This window comes from Vanellus vanellus (genome assembly GCF_965231255.1).
Source record: "Vanellus vanellus genome assembly, chromosome: 1".
In the NCBI taxonomy this organism is placed as follows: domain Eukaryota; kingdom Metazoa; phylum Chordata; class Aves; order Charadriiformes; family Charadriidae; genus Vanellus; species Vanellus vanellus.
In genome coordinates, this window is record NC_138905.1 from 144,881,618 (window position 1) to 144,902,738 (window position 21,121).

General features: G+C 44.0%; 1 protein-coding gene across 3 annotated transcripts in view; it reads right to left on the bottom strand.

Moving 5' to 3' along the window:
• CD99 (CD99 molecule (Xg blood group)) overlaps nt 1-21,121 on the bottom strand; it is a 180,579-nt gene that overhangs the window by 110,864 nt on the left and 48,594 nt on the right. The gene's annotated exons all lie outside the window — the stretch shown is intronic.

The window sequence follows — 21,121 nt, forward strand, 5'->3', positions numbered from 1 at the left end:
TCGGCAGTTTGGCAACACGCTGAAAATCCCACCATCGGCAATTGGCTTTGCCGTGTGAGCGTGTCCCTGCTAACTACGCTGGCTCAGATAAGCTTGTTAAGCGATGCAGACTGACATTTGCTCCTGGAGAGAGCTGCCTTTATTTGGGAAAGTTATCAGATATTAGAATGATTCATCTGCTACTTCAGGCTAGCCGTTCAGTTTTCCTTCAAGTCAAATCAAACAGTTGCTGTTGGCATGAAAAACAGGGAAGGCAGGCAGAGTCAGAGAAAGGACACCTTATAATTAAAATCAGGCTTGATCTTATACCTTTCTTCATTATACTACTGAAGAAAATGGCAGGGTTTACTTCCAAATATTTAGACACCCCAAGCAATATTCAGCCGGAGCAACGCAGCTTTAGACTAAGCAAGAGCTAGTATTACAGTAGGAAGATCAGCTATGTATTTTTAAAATGCTCTTAATCTTTAACGGCGACATAACCTTTGAAGAAAATTCAGTGTGGGCCTCAAAAAAATGGACTTGGGCATAGTCACGAAGTGGCAGCTGACCTGCAAGTGTGGTGTTGCCTAGCAATCCCTCACCATCAGGCAAATTGGGAAAGTGGGTTGGAGTGATTTACGCCGGGGAAGAGATAAATGCTAATTTTCTCCAGAAGGTTCTGGTTTCTGTGGTTATTAGGACGCATATTAGCTCATAACCCCGTCTTCTTCCTTTTTTCATTTGCTTTCTTAACAAGTTGAAAAGCATTTTGAAACAGGTCATCAGTTCAAAGAAAAGTCCGTGAGAACACGAGTGCATTTCCTTCCAGAACACTAATTTAACAAACGGTTGATATAACCTGTAACTTCGGAGGGCAAGAATGGTAAATAACACAAAAGAAATGTTATTTTAACGCTGCCGTGGAAGTTTTTGCAGCCACTTTGATTTCTGGATCAGTTGCCAGAGTCCTGACCCTGCCACAGGGTCCCTGCAGGTGGGATGCTGAACCTGCCTGGGGTCCGGCTGCTTTCAGAGGCTGTGCCAGCCCACCCGAGCTCACCGCGGGACCCAGCCCTGCATGAACTACCCCGCTGGGTTGAGACGGATGAGACGGAGAAAGCTCACGCGCTCGCTGGCTCAGGTCATTGGGGAGCTCTGGTACCACCGCATCGCAATGGAAAGGGAGGTTTTTGAATTTGGAAACTTGGTGGCAGAGGTTGAGAATCTGATGGAGATAAGAAGCTTTATTCTCCCTCCTCCTGTTTTGATGTACGGTCCGCTTTTCATGCCTCCATGGCAGCAGATAAGGAAGGAGGAAGCATTTTGCTTCACCCTGCTTGCTTTGTCCAGACAGATCTCTTACTGGATGTGGGCAGTAAAGTGAAAGCTTTGTCTATCAGACTTTCTTATGCTGTAGAAGACGGAAGATGTAATGATGCCTTCTGGTGTACCGTGTGGCTGACAGGACATCTTTCCACTGTACTTGATAGAGGTGCTCTCTCTTGCTTTTCCTGGAGATTTTTCCTGTCTCTTACAAATCACAAGAAGGGTAGCCGTGGTTCCATCTCCTCCCTGACCCTTCAAAACATTGATAGCCAGGCAGTTATTGTGCTTCCAGAGTGCGGGGCCTATAGGTGTGCCAAGCCTTTTTGTGTCAAATGCATAAATTCCCTCTTCTCCCTCCCACTTAGGTCTGCACAAAGCGCAAACCCAGACCGAGCTGTCACTCCCCAAGGTTTCTGTATGGAATCGATATTACACCCTGATAAGTTGAGCTTGTAGCACCCCAGAAATACATCCGTCCAACTGAGAGGTGCAGCACGTTTGCTATGTGTGACACATGAGCTGCTCAATAGAAAGATCTTGAGAACTGAAGCATAGTATAGGTTAGAGTAGGTGGAATATTCAGAACTGTAGTATGTATATTATGTGGTGGATTTCCCTGGAAGGTATTACCAAATGTAGTAGCTGCCCTTAGAAAATAAGCACAGTAGCTTTTCATTTGCTGCTTATTTTAGCTCATGGTCAAAGAGTGAAAAGAATTTAATACCTCTACTGCTTAATCTGGAACTCTGACATTTCTATAGCCGATGACAAATGATTTTCCAGGCACATTTCTGAGTTTATTTAAACTGAGAGGTAGCTGTTCTTTTTTTTTGAAATGTCACAATTCTTGTCTGAGGAACACAGATACTCCTCTCCTTTAAGTGGCATTAAGTATGTGAAAGCAGGATACACAGGGTCAAATACAGACCCCTTTGTGCAATAAACAACTCCCAAGTCATAAATCGTCTCTTTATCCAAGTATCCAAAAAGTTTTCAGCACGTTTTTGTCTTGACCTTTTAACACAGGCAATAGTACTTCTGCTTGCTAGGCAACTGATTTTCGCTCATCTCTTGAGAGGTTAAGATGAAATAGCATTGATTTTTTACCACTGCTTCAGAGGACTGCAGAAAGAAAAGATATTTAATCAGAATGCATAGCTTCAGGAAATTACCGACTGCTATTATGAAAATAACTGAAAATATTTCAGAATCCCCCACCGTTACAAATGGGACTGCTTGCCAGTGTGCCATTTTAATGATAATTTCGAGACGAAACGAAGTCTGACAACATGTATCATGACAGGGAAATCTGAGCTGCATCCAGAGAGAGCAATTTCAGGCAGGAAGCAGTGGGAGACTTTTACAGTTCCTTTCAGATAAGAAACGTAAGCAACATACAAATGTGGAAAATAAATTAAAATGCAACGAAAAGTTTTTTCTCCTAAGTAAGGTAGTGAAGAAAATCCCCCACAAAATGTACCTAAAACTTGCTGTGGACTTGTGCTTTCCCATTGTCATCACTGCAGCTTCCTGTGACTTTGACAATAAAAACCAGAACCAAACACTATTAATGATGTAGTATCACTGAGTGAAGTGACTATGCATGTTTTATAAATATTTGACTTTTGTCTTTATCGAGACAGATTTTGCTAAGCTGCCAAAATCACTGATTTCAGGGGGGAGGGCAGGCTTCTGTTTGACCCCCAAGTAACAGGCAGAAAATGAACTTTCTTACACAGAAGTAGTAAAAAAGCATTTTAATCCAAAGTTCCTACAAAGTCTAATTGTATTCCCATCTTCATACAGACTTTGCTTTTGCAGGGTACTGTGCAGGCTTCACGTTCCCAGACGAACTGTGCAAAACTGCATCTGTCTGTCTGCCTAACAGCAAATGCTCCTTGAAGAACCCTGAAGATCCTGATGGTGTTTGTAGGGGCATCCCGTTAGCTTGCACCCCTCGTTGGTGCCTTCGGCGCCCAATTGATGGCCATAACCTGCTTCCTCCCGCTCTCGGCTGGAGCACCGGCCGGGTTGGTCGAGGCTGCAGAAGCAGTCGTCTTGGCTCTGGGGGGTCTGCGCTCCCTCTTCCCTGCCTTCATCAAGACAGCAGCCATCACCCAAGGTCATTTAGCTCCTTGACCTTCCCCAGCCTGGAAAAGGCACCTACAGAGCAAGATGTGCCTTCGAACCGAAGTGAGAAGGTGGACAACGAAGCGCAGCATGTTCCTGGCTTTGCCGAAAACGTTTTACTTACCAAACGGGGCAGGCTTGGTGGGCTGAGGGACCTTTAGCAGAGAGGAACTGTGGAACAGGAAATCTGGGCTCGTTTCACTGTGCACGTCAGGCTCTGGCCAAAACCAGAGTAGCTGTGCTAACATGTGAAAAGTCATCTGATAAAAGGCTGCTGCCAAGGAGGCACAACTCAGAGGAGGAATAGCCTCAATACCGTCTTTTTCTTGGTTTTGGTTCCAGAAGATGCCTCTGTCTCATGACTGTAATAATACTCAATCATCATGCTATAATTAAGGGCTTTTCATGTAATCATCTGTAGAACTGATTACTTTGGGCTATACCCTGCTCATGCTGAGCTTCCTGGCAAAGTTCCCACTGACATCAGTAAGAGAAGGATTGGACCTTTCCTCAGCAGTTTGCTGCTATTGTTTGACAATACCACGCTTGTGAGACAGTTTGCAGTGGAGATTAATTATTTAGACTCTTGATTCTTGGAATATTAAAATGGCACTGTAGAGATAACATGCTCTTTCTCAGAAGCCTGAGTTTGTTCTGGTCGTTATTGCTTCCGAGGAGCACAACGCCAAAGCAAGGCACGAACAGGTATGGAAAAGATTTTATCCAAGAAAAATTTTTGTCCAAAAATATTTATCCAAGTCTATCGCTGAAAACGATAGACTCTCAAGGCATGAAAAATAGGAAGGAAGATGAAAGATTTTTGTACTGCAGATGATACAGCAACACTCACTTGCTTTTTCTCACAGTAAAAAATAACAACCAATTAAGCAATCAAACCCACTAAAACTTCAAAAGATAATACACCCACAGATTCATTCATCATTTTAAGGAAATGTACTTCAACCTTTTTAGCCAAGTTTTGCCATTCACTCTGATGGGACTGGGACGCCCAGGAGATAAGTAGGATCTGAAAAAGCATTGGACATTTATAGGGATAGCCAGAACACACATGATGGGAGCTCTATAAGCTCTTGTTTGTAAAGGTTAAAAGCTTGCTTTTTGAAGTATTAAAGGTATATAATTCGTTTTGACTTGAGCTGGAGTTCAGGGCGTGCAGCAGTGTTAGAGAACAGACCTTAATTTCCTGTCACAAGGGCCAAGTGTCTCTATATTTGGATATTCTTGCTTTTCATAATTTGCACTGCAGCAGCAATTAAGGGATACCATTATAGACAAGAATCCCATTGTACTAGAAATAACAGTTGTTCATTACTCCGGAGGCCTTCGACTCTAAAGCCAAGGCAATTATTGGAGGCAGTTTACTGAAAAGAAAAACGAAGAGCAAATCTCTGCAGTGCCTGTCTTCGGGCGCCAAGTGCCGGTGCCTGGATGTGGAGGCTGCTTTGCTGAAGTCCCCTGCTCGGCCAACACATGGGCAGGCCACAGCAGGTGGTGGCAGAGATGCCCGAGTGTTGCAGAAGGGGACACTGCAGCTTTCCCTCTAGGGACCATGTAGGTCGGGACCGGGGAGCGCAGCCCGCTCACGCCGGGGACAGGGTGAGCACCGCGTTGGGTAAGAGATAGGTCATTGCCAGACATTATTTCTCTCTCCTTCTGACAAAGCTTTTGATGCAGTTCCCCGTCAGAAGGAGAACAGCAGGCTATTCTGCGCTGCAGCTTGAGTTTTCAATGAACTAGGCGTTTGTGAGCGTGTTCAGGGCAGCTGGCCGCCTCCTCGTCCAGCTGAGGCATCTCCCGTGAGGGCATCACAGAAGGCATCCTGCCCGAGGAGCCAGTTTCCAGCCATGGAGAAGCAGATGAAGGGGTGACAGAGATGGGTCAGGGAGCCTAGGAGCACTTCGCTACCTCCAAGTGTAAGCATGGCCTGTACGGGTAGCTAACACGGGTACACCTATGTTACCCTACACTGTGCTGTGCTGTAGGGCTTGTATGTTTCCGTAGCATCATAACCACATTTCTTAAGGATTATGCTTCACAAATATTTTCAAAAAGGTCCGATCCTCACTAATAATTGCACAAATATTCCAAGCACTGTGGATGGCATGTGGATTTTTATGGCTACGTCTGCACTAGCTCAGCAGAAACAGGCTGGAGGAGAAAGGAGCTGGTACTCCAGAGTGGGTACTCCACGGGAGCTCACTTTGGACCAGGTCCGGTTTGATGGCACAGCTTGAATAGCTGCATACCCTAGGAGTGTCTCGTGGGGGGTCTCTTCTGCCATAGCCCAGCCGGCTCCGGGGTGGGAGCCAGGCATGCTGCTGGGACAGGCAGGAGCTCTGCCTGGGGAAGAGCGCTCCTTCGTCTGATGGAAACGACTGGTGAAGGTGCACCCGCTACCTGCGCTCTCACGTGTGCGAAATGCGTTGTCAGAAATACACTGAAAATGGGGTTTTCCACGTGGTGCTTCAGCTGGCCGAGCTATTCTGTGAGCTGAGCCATTTTTCAAGACACAGCACTTGGAAGCACAGCATGAGACCCAGGGCTATGCCCCTTCTGATCCTACCTCTGCCCTTCACTGCACACCTCTCTTTCTCCATCGTTTTTATCTGCTTAGTTGCTTCGCTTGAATTTTATGAGGATTCAATTTTGCATATTAGTCCAGAGGTGTGAAGGTCTCTATATAACTAGGGACTGTAAAAACAAAACAAAACAAAACCCCAAATACAGTAATAAGGTTTCTTTGTCATCATACTACTGGAAAGGAAAAAAAGAAAGGAAGGAAGTGAGAAGGAAAGACAAAGCGCTTGTTCGGGATATTGTCACAGGGAAGAAGCGCTGAGAGGTGTCAAAACTTAGCTAGTAAAACGATAGCAGATAAAAAAATTACTGTCAGCAAATATATTTTTTTTCAAAATGCAAACATTTCGACAGTGCTGAAAATCTCACCCCAACATCCTTGTTCAACATCAGGATATTCTGCTTTGTGAATTGGAAGTGTTTAATTTTCCTATGCCTTTCATGTTGACTTTGTAATCATATTGGAATACCAAATTAAATATTACAATATGTTCCTACTGGATGCTGCAGATAGTGATATATGTAGGACAGTGTTTTGACAGTATCTGTATTTAATACCTAAGAATCATAATTTTCCAGAATTTTTCTCTGAGAGGAATTTGATTTTTTTAATTCTGATTCAGCATGAAAACCAATGTTGAAATGTTAGCATTTCCCTGAGCGTGGAAATTCTTACCAGCTGTAATTATAATTATCCTAAATAATTTTGTTTCTGAAGCCAAATAGAGCAATGGAAGCTAGAATATGCAAGCCTACATATTGTAGTCTATTGATATTCACAGCTTATGCTTTCCATTTGAGCAATTTTCCTTAATTTTTATTTTCTTCTTGTGTATGCGACTTATGCAAGACACATTCATTCTAAAATAGCTTTCAGTCATTTAAATCTTTTGCTCCGTTGTTTCTAACATCAAACATCTCAGCGTTGGGATCTTCGCAAAGCATAAAATGTCTCTGATTTTATAAGATACCATTTATTTGACCTCGTCCCTTCTTGGTTAGGTTATGACAGTAGAGAAAAACAGACCATTGATATTCAAAGAAATATATGTGTGGAAAGTTTAAGATTTTTCCAGTAAACCATTTGAGTATGAACTCAAATCTTTTTTTGTATGCAAGACCTTTTTTTTTCTTCAGTATCGCCTCTCTTTGTATGACTATGCCTAGAGATAGTCACATCCCCAGGTGAGAGCTGAGAGGATTTAAGGGGAAGAACTCACCATCTGGAACATTTTTTATTTTTTTTTTTTCCAGTTTATACGTTTACAACGTGATTTAGCTGTACCTGCCAGCTCTGCAGCTTGGCTCGGGCTACGCAAGTCAATTGGCATTTTTCTAGCTGCTGTCCCATGGGGCTTACGGTTCTGCAGGCCAAATCCAGCTTCAAGTTACAGCTCTGCAACCCCACCAACAGTTAATGGCACTGTATGAAGGCAACTGAGGATACAATTTGGTTTGCACTTATGTGGAATCACGTGATGCTTTTATTTCTTTTTTTTCCTAGGGTCCCTTTCTGGAGCAAAACCACAGCTTGGCTACCGGGGGGCTGTGGTCAGTAAATAAATCTGAGACTCAAAGGCGGTGTTGCAGAGATTAGTGATAAAGCCAAACAATCCCAGTTTGGAGGAGATATCCTCGAGAGTATTTACATTTTAGTTATCGCTGCTTTTTTTTTTGTTCTTCGGAAACCTGCCCCAAAAGCAGGCTGGCCACTCCGAGGGCAGAAAAGGCCCCCGAGGGTTGAGAAGATGGAGGATCAGCTCCCAGGTTCCTCAAAGAGACCGCTGGGGAGAAGCAAGGCCTTTTCATTACGATTGATGTAGAGAAATGTTTCTGTGTTGAAAGGTGATTTCGGCTGCTGTTTTGTTTTCTCTTTGTCACCTATTGCTACAGACCCAAAAGGGTGCTGGTGTTTCCAGCCAGCCCTCCCTCCCCAGCCTCCCTTCTTCAATATTCATGAATATTCTTCCCAGCTCTGCCCTTTCTTTTCATTTTGCAGCTGGGTGTCACGGCCAAAGAGAACCAAAGCCCACCAAGATGTGTTTCACAGACTCGCTGGGCTTCGAGTGTTGCCCTTAATGAGTTACCAAAGGAAATTCTCAGCCTGAGCATTTTATGTACTTCTTGTAAAGGTATTAAGAGCTGCCAGTTCGCTTTTTGACAGAGGATTCGCAGCCTGGCCATAGAACCAGGACTTTCATGGAGACAGTTGGCAGTATCGGCCACGAGACCGTGGAGCACCTCTCTCCTTGCTTGAGCTGGACCGTACCCGCTGCTGGGGTGACACAGAAAATGACACGTGAAGTTGAAACTTCATTTAAAGCCTTTAACTTCTTGTGTCACTTGGCTCTGCCCTCAGAGGGATTTATGATACTGGCTTTGCCCTCCTTGCTCTGCTGGGAGACGAAGCAGTGCCTGACAGGGGGTATCCATCTTCATTGCTGCTGTTTTGATTGGAATTGGTGGGTGCTAAAGATGCAGGAGACAGTAACGGTGTCTTTCGGAATATTAGGAGGTGAAGAAATACGTTTGAGGAACTGGCAGACTATCGGGGGGGGGGGAGGGATCAGAAAAAAAAAATATCTGTTAGGAAACCAATGTTTGTTTGCTGACTCTCCTAATTAGTCCATAGGGGTTTTGTCATGTAATTGGCACTGGTCTTAATAGATATGTTTCTTCCTAGATGCACACTAGGGCTTATTTCTTAGATTTGAATATTTTCAATGAGTCTCTTCTATAAGCAAATAAAAAGGACGCTGACAAACAGGCAAAGCCAAAAATTTTGCAAATCCAATGCATATCACGAAATTACTGGGGTAGGATTCCTTCTGCTTTCCAGACTGCCAGTGATACTGGTGGTACTGGCTGGCATTCGGGGGTGGTCAGTATTCCAGTAGTGACCCTCCTCCCTCCCCAGCCAGCTCCGCGGGAGAGTCCCCGCACGGAGGCGTGGGAGCACGGGTGCAGGTTTCTCTGTAGAGATGTCAGAGGCAGCAGCCTTACGCTTGAAGTGCGGGTACAAGGCAAAGGAGAAAGATAAACAAAAGCTTTGCAGAGAGTAGATTGAAGCAAGGAAACAACATAATAAATAAATGACTAGGTAGACGAGGTGCTACGCTTTTATCTCGTTTCCAAGCTCTGCCTAGGAAGGCTGGTAAATAAAACCAGTCAATCCGTGGAGAGATTCCTAGACAAGAAAATGAGTTAATGCGCAGCAGAGAGTGAAGCTGATGGAAGGAAAGGCTCTGTGCGCCATCACTACCTTCTCCCTCGCTTGTTTTCCCCTGAAACGAATATTTCCTATCATCGTTAATGGTAATTTCTGGAGATGCTGGACAGAGGTAATTAAATCACTCCACACTTCAGATGCGTGTGGTTTTTAGTGACTAATAATCTGGATTAGTTTTCGATTAGTGTCTACAAATTATCAAGAAACGTATCTTCAGGGGAGGGAAATCTATTCTCTCTTGTAAATGTGGAATGAACTTGAAGTCAGTAGTGTGCCACTGATGCGTAACAAGCTTAATTGAAGGTAAAATGATTTCTATTTGCAGGCACAATGCTAATACTGAAAGAAGAGTAAAGTTCCCCTTTGTGCAGGAGGCCTGAATGCAGAAAAAAATGGTTTGTCTGGGAGCAAAAAACCCCAAACTAAAGTATATGTACAAAGTAGGACCATCATCCAGTGCAACGATCAGAAAAACGGCTTGAGGTTATTAAGGGTAAATCATTGAAACGATCAGCCTAGTGCATAGCAAAAGAAGCAAACAAGATAATAGATTGCAATAGATTGCTCCATGTAAGCAAGAAAATAACAGAGAGCACGTCTGATTCTTGGTATATGGAAAAATGTATTTTTCAGGGAAAAAACCTGAAGCATCTGTTCACTCAACACGTGTGTTCATTTTCACGTATGATACAGTTTGCAGCTTATGTATCAACGTATACATCATGTTTGCTTTTATAAAATTGTATTGATTGATTTTTTTATCTTTTTAGAAAAAAACCAAAAACATTGCCATACATACAATGAGCATAGAGAATGACACAGCAAAACCAAGAGAGAAGTAATCAGCATGGTTTCCCCTCCCAGCAGGAATAAATCGTTACAACTGTAAATCAAACAAGTTATTACAGAGCTCAAACAGCCCTGAAAATTCCAAGTAGCAGCAGCAGATAATTAAAGAGGAAAAGTTGAGACCAAACCTTATATTTAAAATGTTTCAAGAACTCATTGCAGATACCTTCATTTTCTTTTTTTTTCCTCTCTCACTGTCTCAAGTGTCAAACAATAGTAATCGGAAAAAGAAAGTGCAGAAAAAATATTACTTACAAATTGTCCTTAGCAGCACAGCGGCCTAATTGGTGAAGGGGTGATGCGGTCCTGGAGTACAGCTGGAGAACGGCACAGATGGAGAACTGTTGTGTGCTGATGAGAGAGCAGATGCTATCGACGGCATTTTGTGGCATTAGATAAGGTTCTGGCTCGCCTCCATCGGCAGTACCGATCTTGTTACTCTTGGCACGTGAAGAGATTTCACCCTCTAAAGCCAGGGCTGGACGGCTGTAATGAGGTGCGCCAGTGCTGGGGACAGCCAAGAGAGCCCGGGAGCAGAATTTTAGGAAAACATCTAGCACAGTTGTCATCTGTATTTTCATATGATCTCGCAGTTAAAAATAGGGAAGAGCACGGCACGGTATGACTAGGCAATTCTGTGCAGGCCTTAACAAGAACATCTTTTGTCCGTGGTTCACTTAATACTCATACTTCAGTCTCTGCCTAGTTTACACTTGCAGTTTCACACTGCAAATATATGAAATACGCTTTATACCAGCACCTCTTTCTGTATATCAGTCTCAGTTACATTAATAGACACTCCATAGTACACTTTGAACAGAAGATGTCTAAATAAAAGTTAACAGATTGTGTTGTATCGTGAACTCCCTCTGAAGAGACATAAAAGATCTTTTACCGTAAACAGGAAATGAGTAAGACAAGAAAGAAGTATATAAAATAATAAGTGGTTTAAAGATAGACTGGGAATTTTGCTTTCCTGCCTCATAATACTGAAATAAAGGTCTATGCAATGAAATTAGGCTGAAGGTAGTAAATTATAAAACGTTAAAATATTTTGTGACACAATGCATATAATCATACACATGAAATGCAGCACGATTGGAAGAGTCTTAATAAAAAGCAAAAATAATTTGGAGAATCATCTACATATCAAATATATCTAAAGAGTCAAAAAATGGCAGCAAGACAAAAGTGAATATGAAATCTTCATAGTTTTAGTCTAACTACCATTACTAAATATCAGTAAGGTAGGTGGCGATCGGAAGGAAAGTGGAGATTACCATGCAGGAGGTCGTCTGCCGAGAAGATTTTAAACTTCCCTCTGAGACATCTGGTCCTGGTTGTTTTAATAGGTAGATACAAAGCTGTGCTGATCTTCCGTCTCATCCAATGTGGCTGCTCCGTGTTTGATCCCTGAACTACAGACCACACATTCATCCATATGCATTTCTGAAGCTGAGTAAAATTTTCTTTCATAACATCATGATTTAAATTAACCTTTTGATTAGAGGAAGAATGGCTAATAATTAAGTAGAGGAAAAACTAAACCTGCAAGTAAAAAAGACCATTTCTTTGGGCCTGTCTATGGGCAAATTTATGCCCTTTTGTGTAAATAAACTGTATTTTGATTAAGCAGTCGAGTTCTCTTTCAACGCGTACTCTCCCTATTTAATCAACAACAGCAAGAGAGATAGAATCAGATCCTTGATTGCTATTGATGGCTTATTGTAAACAGCTGGTTGCAAGACAATGCAAAACAAGGGCATGACTGATATTGTGACAGACAAAAAACAAGGAAAGCCAGATGCAGAATTTAGTTCTTACCTTGATTCCTCCCTGGAAAAAAAAAGAATATTTAAACACGGTGAATTGGCTGTTAATAATCTCATTATTAAGCAGCAAAACCCCAGTAAAAGACAGGCTGGCCACAAGCAAGATGGGTTCAAGACCCAACATGCAAGTTGCAGGAAACCCCCTTGTTTTGCAATTAGAAACCCAGCCAGCGAAATCATGAGCATAAAGCCACTCATCCTGTACGTAATATATGGTTTTGGTTACTTGCTTTTCTTTAATCTGGAACAGTAGTAAAGGCTCCTGGGTTTACACTTCTGGTAGATAAAAAACCTGTTTGCTAAGGCTTGCAACTTCAACACGTGGTTACCAGGAGTATTTGCTTTCCATCTATAATTTTTGTGTAACAAGTGCATGTTATAGCCAATATAACTCTTTCATTCAAAGTAGTATCCATGCTGTAATGTGATTTATCTAGAAAAAGATCCCTAGTCTTTTAAGGAAAGAGTAACAGCATAAACCAACCCCTATAAACAATTCCCTATTAAGTCCTGGGTGCAGGGAATGCCGTTCCCCTTCCACATGCTTAATGAAATTGCAAAATGTTATTTTATCTGTCTGTACACACAGATGTGCATATACATTCACAATATATGTGTATATTCTGTTTTTTATTACAAGAGGTTGTATAAACTCACTTTAGTAATCTACACCTTAGATAAATCTGCTTTAAAGTGAAGCCAGGGGATAGGAAAACATCTTCTAGCTGGGATTGTGGAATAAAACATTCTGCGATGCTAAAGCAGCTTATCCTAAACTTATCAGTTAACAGTCAAAGTGACATGTAGTGGAACACTGGGTGATGGTCTTTTGCAAGTTTCTAGAAAAAAAGCCCAACAGCCTAGTTTTAAGAAGTAGCTTTAAAGATTGTAACTCTTCACTTAAATTATTGGTCAGTTTGGATTAAGGCCTTTTTACTAGATGAAAAATACTCGTTATAAAACAGGCTTAAATCTTAGTTTTAAAAGCTTCTTATGCATGTGAACTACCTATGTCATTTTATAATGTCATGCTGGTACTTAAATCATACCCTTACACAAAAAAAAACCTCCAAACCCAGAAACTAAAAATATGTCTAACATATATAGAAGCAGTGATAGCCAAGTCCTTTATGTTAGGTTTATCGTCATTAAATGCTGAATGTCAATGGCTGATATTTCTGAAACAGCAGCAACAGATTAGAAAACAATACAAAACCAACACTAATCCAGAATCTGAAATGCACCGTTTCTAACCACCGCGCCTCGTGGGAATCCGGACGTTATCTATCAGGCTCGAGCAATCTCAGCTCTCAGGGCAGCCAGCGGACTGAGAAATACCCACTTTGTTACATATTTGTGAGTCTCTAGTGAAATATTTTTAAAAATGGCCGATCTTTCATTCCGCACTGCCTCAGCAGAGTGGGATGTGATGATGATGTTGAATTAAACTGCTGTCTTAATAGACTTGGAAATTAAACTGTCATAAGCAACGTATTATGTAGAATCAGAATAGTTTATTACCTTCGAAAAATATGAAGGCTAATGTTGTGTGTATAATCAGAATCAGACATCTTTAGATAATTTTGAAAGTGTATTCTTAACAACTGTCAGGATGAGCCCGTGGCTTTCTCCAGCCTTTAAATTATTTTCATCAGCAGAATTAATTGTCTTGGATAATTTCTAGTGTGTATATTCTAGGGGGTCAAACTACAACTCTGGAACATTTTATGCTTCCTCACAGACCAATGTTAGAGGTGAAAGCGTAAGGTCCGAGCCCAGCTGAATCTTCTCTGCAGTTGTTCTTAAGGCAGTTTTGGCACTCTGATCACACTACGATTTGCTTCTATACTGACAAAAATGATATGAAAAAAAGAAAAATAAAGCTCAGTGTTTAGAGAGATTTGGATCGCCCCAAGGACAAGGAATGAGGAATGGGTTTTCAGATGTCTCCTCTTACCTCATCTATGTCACATGTGAATTTGTCCTCAAGAATAGCTAATTTTTATTTAGCTTTTCCCTTTACATTTTAAATTTCCAGTCATTCATTTTTTTTTGGCCTTGCTAGCTTTTTACGCGGTTGCTTTGTGCTTAGTAAATTAATGTAATGCTATAGAATAGCCAAAATCCAAACCATCACTACACAAGCCAAACATAAACAAGTTATATAACACTGCAATCATTCATTTATTAAAGTAAGTGGAAAATTCAAGGCGTACGTAATCTTTTTGGACAACTGACAGGCAGGTGTGATCAAGAGAATGGGGAATCCAGCGATTGTAGGCAGATAGAGAGACAGGTTTGTCAGGGTGATTAGAAAGTAAAGTGAAACGGAATTGGCAAAAACGGGAGAGAGCGTCGGCTGTCCCACGACAGGGAGAAGTAACAGTGCAGAGACTGCCGGGGGTTTTAGAGGAGCCAGCTGCAGCAGCGATGAGCGAGCGTCTGGGGAGATTCAGGAGCCAGGACCCCTTGACAAAGAGGAGTGCAAAGCAGCTGTGCCAGAAAAGCCATAAAAAGAAGTTCAGCGCCGGCTTCAAGACCTGCCGGACCCTCTCCAATTCTCAGTAATCCCCCAGTATATTCCGTATAGAAGGGAAAAAGGTAATACTGGGCTTCGGGCACCTCCCAGCTCGGGTCACCTCCTGTTTGCGGTCCACCGCCCCACGCACCGCACGAGCACACCTCTGCCGGAGTTCGGGGGGGCAGCTGGCCCCAGCCCCAGCCCTTTTGCGGGAAGGATGGTTTTACTGCACCGGGGCTGTTCAGCTCCGCTTGGTTTTAGACATCCTGCCACTACACACCAGATCAGCTCAGCCAACATCACTGTTATTGAAAATTGCCCATCTTCATCCTTCCCACTGCAGGTGGTGATCGGGGTTAGCAGTGAGCTGGACCGTTTTTCAGCAAAGCTAAACCAAAGCCAACCCACCTCTCGCCTTTCCCACAACTCCTGTTTTCTGCCATCTGCATGTCTTCCTTTGCTCATCATTTGCATCGTGTTTTGGCCTGATCTTCTTCCCTCCAGCTTGTTCTGCGCTTCTCTTTACCCATCACCGCGTTTGCTCTCTCATACGTGGCAGCCTAGAGACAGGCGGTCGGAAACACCCCAGCCAGCCTTTAACAACAACAACAAAAATAAGGGATGCTCTTCCCATGCCGAAGTCGCAGAGCGCTGCGGGCAGGACCTGCCCCCAGGGAGCCCAAGAAATCTGTGCAGTTAAGTAAAAAAAGCAGCGTGGGTCCTAAAGGCAATACGTATTAGCTCCAATCCAAGAAGTCAATTGGCGAAACAGGAATACGTGACGAAAAGTATCTGCACACTGGTGTGAGGCACACGTAGGCAGAGCGGGGCACAAAGCCAGGTGACTTCAAGCTGTACAAAAAGTTCACAACAGGTAAGAATTGCCCTCTTTAGGCAGCAGAGGATGGCTCCCCTGACTGTCCAAAACATGAGCCACAGCCCCGACCACACATGTGTTTCTGTGTGGCACAGTCCTTCACCCTTTGGCCATTTCTATACAGCTCCGGAGATCTTGACGTTCAAACACCATCTCCCGGCTTCCTTGACATGGCCACCCATCCATCATCAGTGTGAGGGCTCCCTGCTTGTGGTGTGCTTATCTGTAACGGGTAGGACCTAACGCAGCCAGCATGCCCAAAACCAACATCTTGGTGGGGTTGAGTCCCACCATTTCCCAAGGCCGGTGGTGACAGCAGTGAGTGCAGTCTTCAGGGAAGTGCCCACAGACAGCACGGATGTGAGTTCATGGAGTGAACCCTGCTACTGACCCTTGAGTGCTAACAGCAGCGGCGCGGTCACAGCCCCGTTTGACTCAGGGGATGCGTAGGGTTACGTGTCCCTGAAAGCTTGTCTGCGGTGTTCTCCCCACAAACCTTGCCTTGCGTAATATTGTTGTACGCGGTACTCAAGTACTCTTGCAAGCCGATGCAACAAAAATACAGGTGCAGATCAACTGGTGATATCCAGTTGGTGAGGGGTGATTCTGCTTTTTTATCTCCTTCACATCAGAACAGTGCTAACCAAGTTTCTGATGAAAGATGTGTTTATCGTACAGTATTGCTAAGGAAGAGATCATAGACACACGGAGGACCTGGTGTCATGGAAAACTCTTGCTTTGGACCGTAATCATCTTCTTGGCTGTTTGCTGAACCCCAACAAAATCCTCTTAGCTACGGGTTGGGCAGTGTTGCACTGGGTATGCCACAGGTGCTTGCAGACATCACTATACAAACATTGAAATAACCACAGGTCAATTATTGACTCTAGATATTTTTTAACACAAATGAACTAACTGTCAACAAATCCATTTGTATAGTGGGCATAATTAATCTTTTTTTTTTTTTTTTCCAATAGCATTATTCTATCAGTGTTGGAATATCACCAGTCCACCTCGCTTGTTTAAATCTGTCTGAAATTCCCCCGCTCCTCTCCCACCTTGCCTAATAGAAATAATGCCGTGCCATTTGGCTGCAACAGCTTTTCCCTTACCCCATGCAAGACATTAAGGAGTGTATTGCCCAGGGTTGGATGTGGTATGGAAACTTGACACTCTGCGGTTACTTTGCTCTGATTTCTCGATGAAAGTCAATCACTTTGTTTCCCTGTCCTTTTAGCGTAGGTTTTTGTTTCTTTTCTTCTGTTTTGTAAATATGCTGGATCTTATCCCCCGATTGCCTAGCATCTTTTGTGTCAAAGGGCTTTTGAAACTTTGTGTATGTTAATCAATCAGTTTATCTACTTAAGGACATTTTCAAATAAAGTCCTGGAACTACGTGAGAACTGATTTCCCACTGCTGAAATACAGTCCTTGCTACATCTAGAATTCCCAGATGTTTTCTTGTTCTTTCAGCCAATTGACCAAGTCAAGTTGCTGAATAGGCTGCTAATACCCCTACTCAATTCTAAATAAATTTTCTATTTTTAAGTGTTTTATGGCAGAAGTTGTTTGTAACAAGAGCATGTGTATTTTTGTTAGCAGTTCCACCGTGTTCCTGCAGAAGTTTTGTATGCAAACACATGTGTTTGGGTATTTCTTTTTTTTTTTTTTAGTTAGTATTTTTGTTATTGCTTTTTTCTGCATGCTGCCTTCTGACTCTTTGGTCTCCGAGTCTTGACTGAACTGCAGGGGGGATGCTCAGACCTTACCTGATATGGAGTAGGAGTTCTAGGGGGGAGGATGCAAACCCAGCCCCAACTACTGATGCTCCAGGCTTTCCAGACCAGATACCTCCTGAAAATGTGACACGCGTTGAATACTCAGATGCCCAAATACAATAGTCACTGCAGGGGTGGTCGCTTTAAAAAAACTGAGCGGCAGTAATGAGCACAGTGTGCTTCTTGCATAACAGCTGAGTGGTTTGAGCGTTTGGTTGAAGAGGGGAAGTCGTCCCTATTTCAGGACTCTATTTGCACTTACTAGGCCATATTCTTCTCTAGTCCAAAAAGCTCAGGCTCTTCAGGTAACACGGACTGCAACTCTGTCCCCTTGTTCCCATAAATTTAAATGCCAGGCTAGAAAAACTGAGATTTCTTTTCTTTACTGTGTTCCTGGGCTTGCTATCCTTATGGCTATAGCCACAAGGGCAAGGGGCAGTTTTTCCCAGTGAGACTATTTTCTTGAAAAGTGAAATATCTGAAAAAGACTGAGAGGGACCGAAAGCCGTCCCCCCTTCATGGGCAAATGCTGTCGCACTGGTTCTGTTGCACGGAAGGCCGGTCTTACACCTATCTACTGTTTCCCCCAGCATTACCGAATAAAATAAATGTGTCCCATTAGATGATTGCCCACAGCGGGGGAGTCTGCTCTCGGTCCCTGGGACTTCCTACTGTGTAGCTTGCAGACACCTCTCCCCTTGGCAAAGTTTCTTTCCCCTTCCAGGTAACCGACCCTCCCCAAGCTACTGTGGAGGGTGCCCAAGACCTTACTGCTCCGTATAGTCCTCAAGTGCCCAACATTGGGCAAGACAATGCCTAGTTTGGGAGGACCTAAAATGACTTTTTTTGTGGGGGTGGGGGGGGAGAGCAAATGCAGCCTGTCAAAATTGTCTGCAGGTGCTCAAAACCCCGCATGAATTCCAGACGCAATCCCAACCGCCAGTTTCCCAGCACTGCCTAATCTTGTGAGCACCTCCCTCCTGAACCTGAAAGCTCCTCGGGCATTTAACTTTATTCACCCACACATGTTAAGGAGATCCTGTTTTGGGAAGATAGGCACTTATCTCTTGCCTCAAGTCCCACTGCAATCCAGCTTAGGAAGACAGGCATTTAAATCCCTTTTAGAAGCCTGAAAAATTAGCAGCAGTCAGAATTATGTCTGTCTTCTTCCGGCGTGGGCCATCAGCTCCAACATACGTGCGAAACGGAGAGAGCACGTCTCGAGCTGAGCATGGGAGTGGAACTGCACATTTTACCGCTTGAGAGGGATTGATGTGACCCCATTGACATCTTACGAGACTGCCCCAACTGTTACGCCACGCTTGGGCAAAAAAGCATGAACCTTTCCTACTGAATTTGAACCACTGTGTGGTAGGTGATAGAAGGAGTCGTCGGCTCCAGTTCTCGTCTCAAGGGGAGCAAAACCACGGGAGCCAATTCACACACCTGGAAAAGATGTGTCATGGAACAAACAAGAAAAATAGGGCATAAACCTCCTAACCCTCCGCCTCGTGCCAGAGAGCGCCTGAACTGCTCGGCTAACCTGGGGTTCGCTTTTGTCTGCTGTGATGTGGCCCCGTGCCTCGCGCGTTCCTGGCTGCACAGCCTCTCGGCTGCAACACCTACCATCCACCCTACCTGATGGTGGCTGATTATACCATTCTGCTGGGAAGTTTGAGCTCAGGGCTTAATTAGTCTAGAAACATCACCCACTTCCTTTCTTACGGCTTTATGCATCTTTATGCAAAATGTGGGTGGAAGCGCTGTGATCACATCCTGCTTCATTAGTCCCCGTCCTGCAGGGAGGGACAGATAGGCTGGAACGTGTGAGGATGGAGCGTTACTAGTGCTTCCGACGACTTTCCAAGAGGGTATCTGTGCTCTAACCGCAGGCTGGCTTTGCCTGCTGGTGCTGGGAGTTCGCTTACCGTCGGTGGAAAGAAGGAAGCCCTCTGAGCACCTCAAAGGAAGCAGTCATCTTCTGCAGGTCTTCAGAAGGGCCTCTCTCTGTCCGCTGCCCGTACAGCAAAGCTGAGGCAAAGAGATTGCTCCTTTTGTCCCTTCCAGGGCTCAGACACCTAAAATGTCATTGAGGTAATAATGTCTCAAGTGAGGTATCTACAGTAGATGGACAAGACTCCAGCCTGAATACTCCAGGCTTCACAGATTGCAAGAAAAAACCCAAAATATCAATAAGAAGTAAAGATGGTGACTGTTGAAAACCAAGGGAAAAGGAAGTATCAATTAAAACTAGGGTGCATTATAAGACACTTTGAAAAGAATCAAAGACCTACAGCCTTTTGTTAGTGTTTTCATTTCTCCTCCACGTCCCATCAGCCTTTAGAAAAAATAACGCGTTGAAACAAATTTTCTTCGTCCTTTCTGTGAAGTTGTACTCATGTACTGTGGAGGGTTGAAAATAATTTTAACACCTCGAGAAGAAGTAGTGGGACTAATAAGACCATAAGGTTAAGCCATTGGTTCTTCCCCACTTAGTCTAATTCTTCGGCTAGCATTGTCGGAAAAAAGACAGAGGAGTATTTATTTGCCTAGCTTGAATACGCATTGATTGGTTTTATTATACTAGAAAACCTGAGAAAGGACGGTATATTTACGTACAGATCGTGTAAATACACTGTAGGCAAATTTCAGAGTTTTATGTTGCAAAGGGCTTTCATTAATGCTGTAGTTCTGAGAAAAGGATGTAAAGCAACATAAAGGAGTCGAGATTTGATTTTTACTGAGATAAGTCGAAATAATAATTCAGCTTTACTAAATGTCAGTGTTTCTTCTTTCATGTCTTTTTATGTGATGCTCTTTCTACCGCTCAGTGCATGGTAGAGAACAATATACATTAAGAATGAATCTTTCATTGATGTGACTTCATGATGTTCTGTTTATTATTTATGTTTGCATAATTCCATGGGTTAATAAAAAAAAAAATCACCAAAGATACATAAAATTAAATGGCTGGTTTTGTCCCGGGAGCGACTGCACACTATGCTTTTACTTTATGCATATTTCTGACAGAAGACAGAAAGCCAGTTCTGCTGAGCGATCTGATCCAACATTGGAAAAGTATAATGTTAATTGTATTTTTTGTAGAAAGTATTTTTATTTTTTTTTAAAGGAGAGGAGATTACGTTTCAAATGTACTTCCAGAACTTTGTATGGCTCATCCTCAACGACAAAACGTTACCCAAGGACCTGAAATTGAATATATAGGTCAACGTCTCCTCTTGTGGAAAGCCTTTTTTGTTTTGTTTTGTTTTGTATTGATACTGAGGCTCATCTGCATTTATGAAACACCGCCAGCTCCCGGAATGAGAACTGCGGCGTCAGCACCAGGCGCTGCGTATCCTGCCCCGACACCAGCCTTCCACCAGAAGAAGCGGTGGGCAGGACGGGCTCTTCTGCCCCGAGTACTCGGCGTCTTAAAAACCAGGCCGAGGATTTAAAAACCGACAAGAGACAACTTCTGAGATACAGTAGGTATCCCTGAGGAGAGCGCTGGTATAAAATTTTAGGCTCCTGCTGTAGGAAGGTTTTGTACGTAGAGCTGCGTTTGGAGAAACCGGCATCTGCCCGAGCCCGGCCGCGCCAGGAGGGAGCCCGAGGGCGGCCCGAGGTGTCAGGGTGGTGCCCGGCCCCGGCCATGCCTGTGGCGTTCAGCCGCCGCCCCTCGTCCCCGCCACAGAGAAGGGAAACCGGGAGACGACTCGGCGACCCCTTCCCGCCACGGAGCCGCAGCCGGCGCCCGCCGCCAACACACCTCTGCTGCTGGAGCAGAGCGGGCTCCGCACCCAAAACACGGCGGCCTCACCGGGCGGCCTGTCACACACACCACCCCACCCCCCTCCCAGTCTGCCATCCGCCGCCTCTCGCTGCTCAGTCACGCCGCCGCCGCCGCTCCCCTCGCCCCCTCCCCGGCCGCCCCGCCGGGGGCCGAACTACTACTACTACCACCACCACCACCGCCGCCGCCGCCGCCGCCGCTAC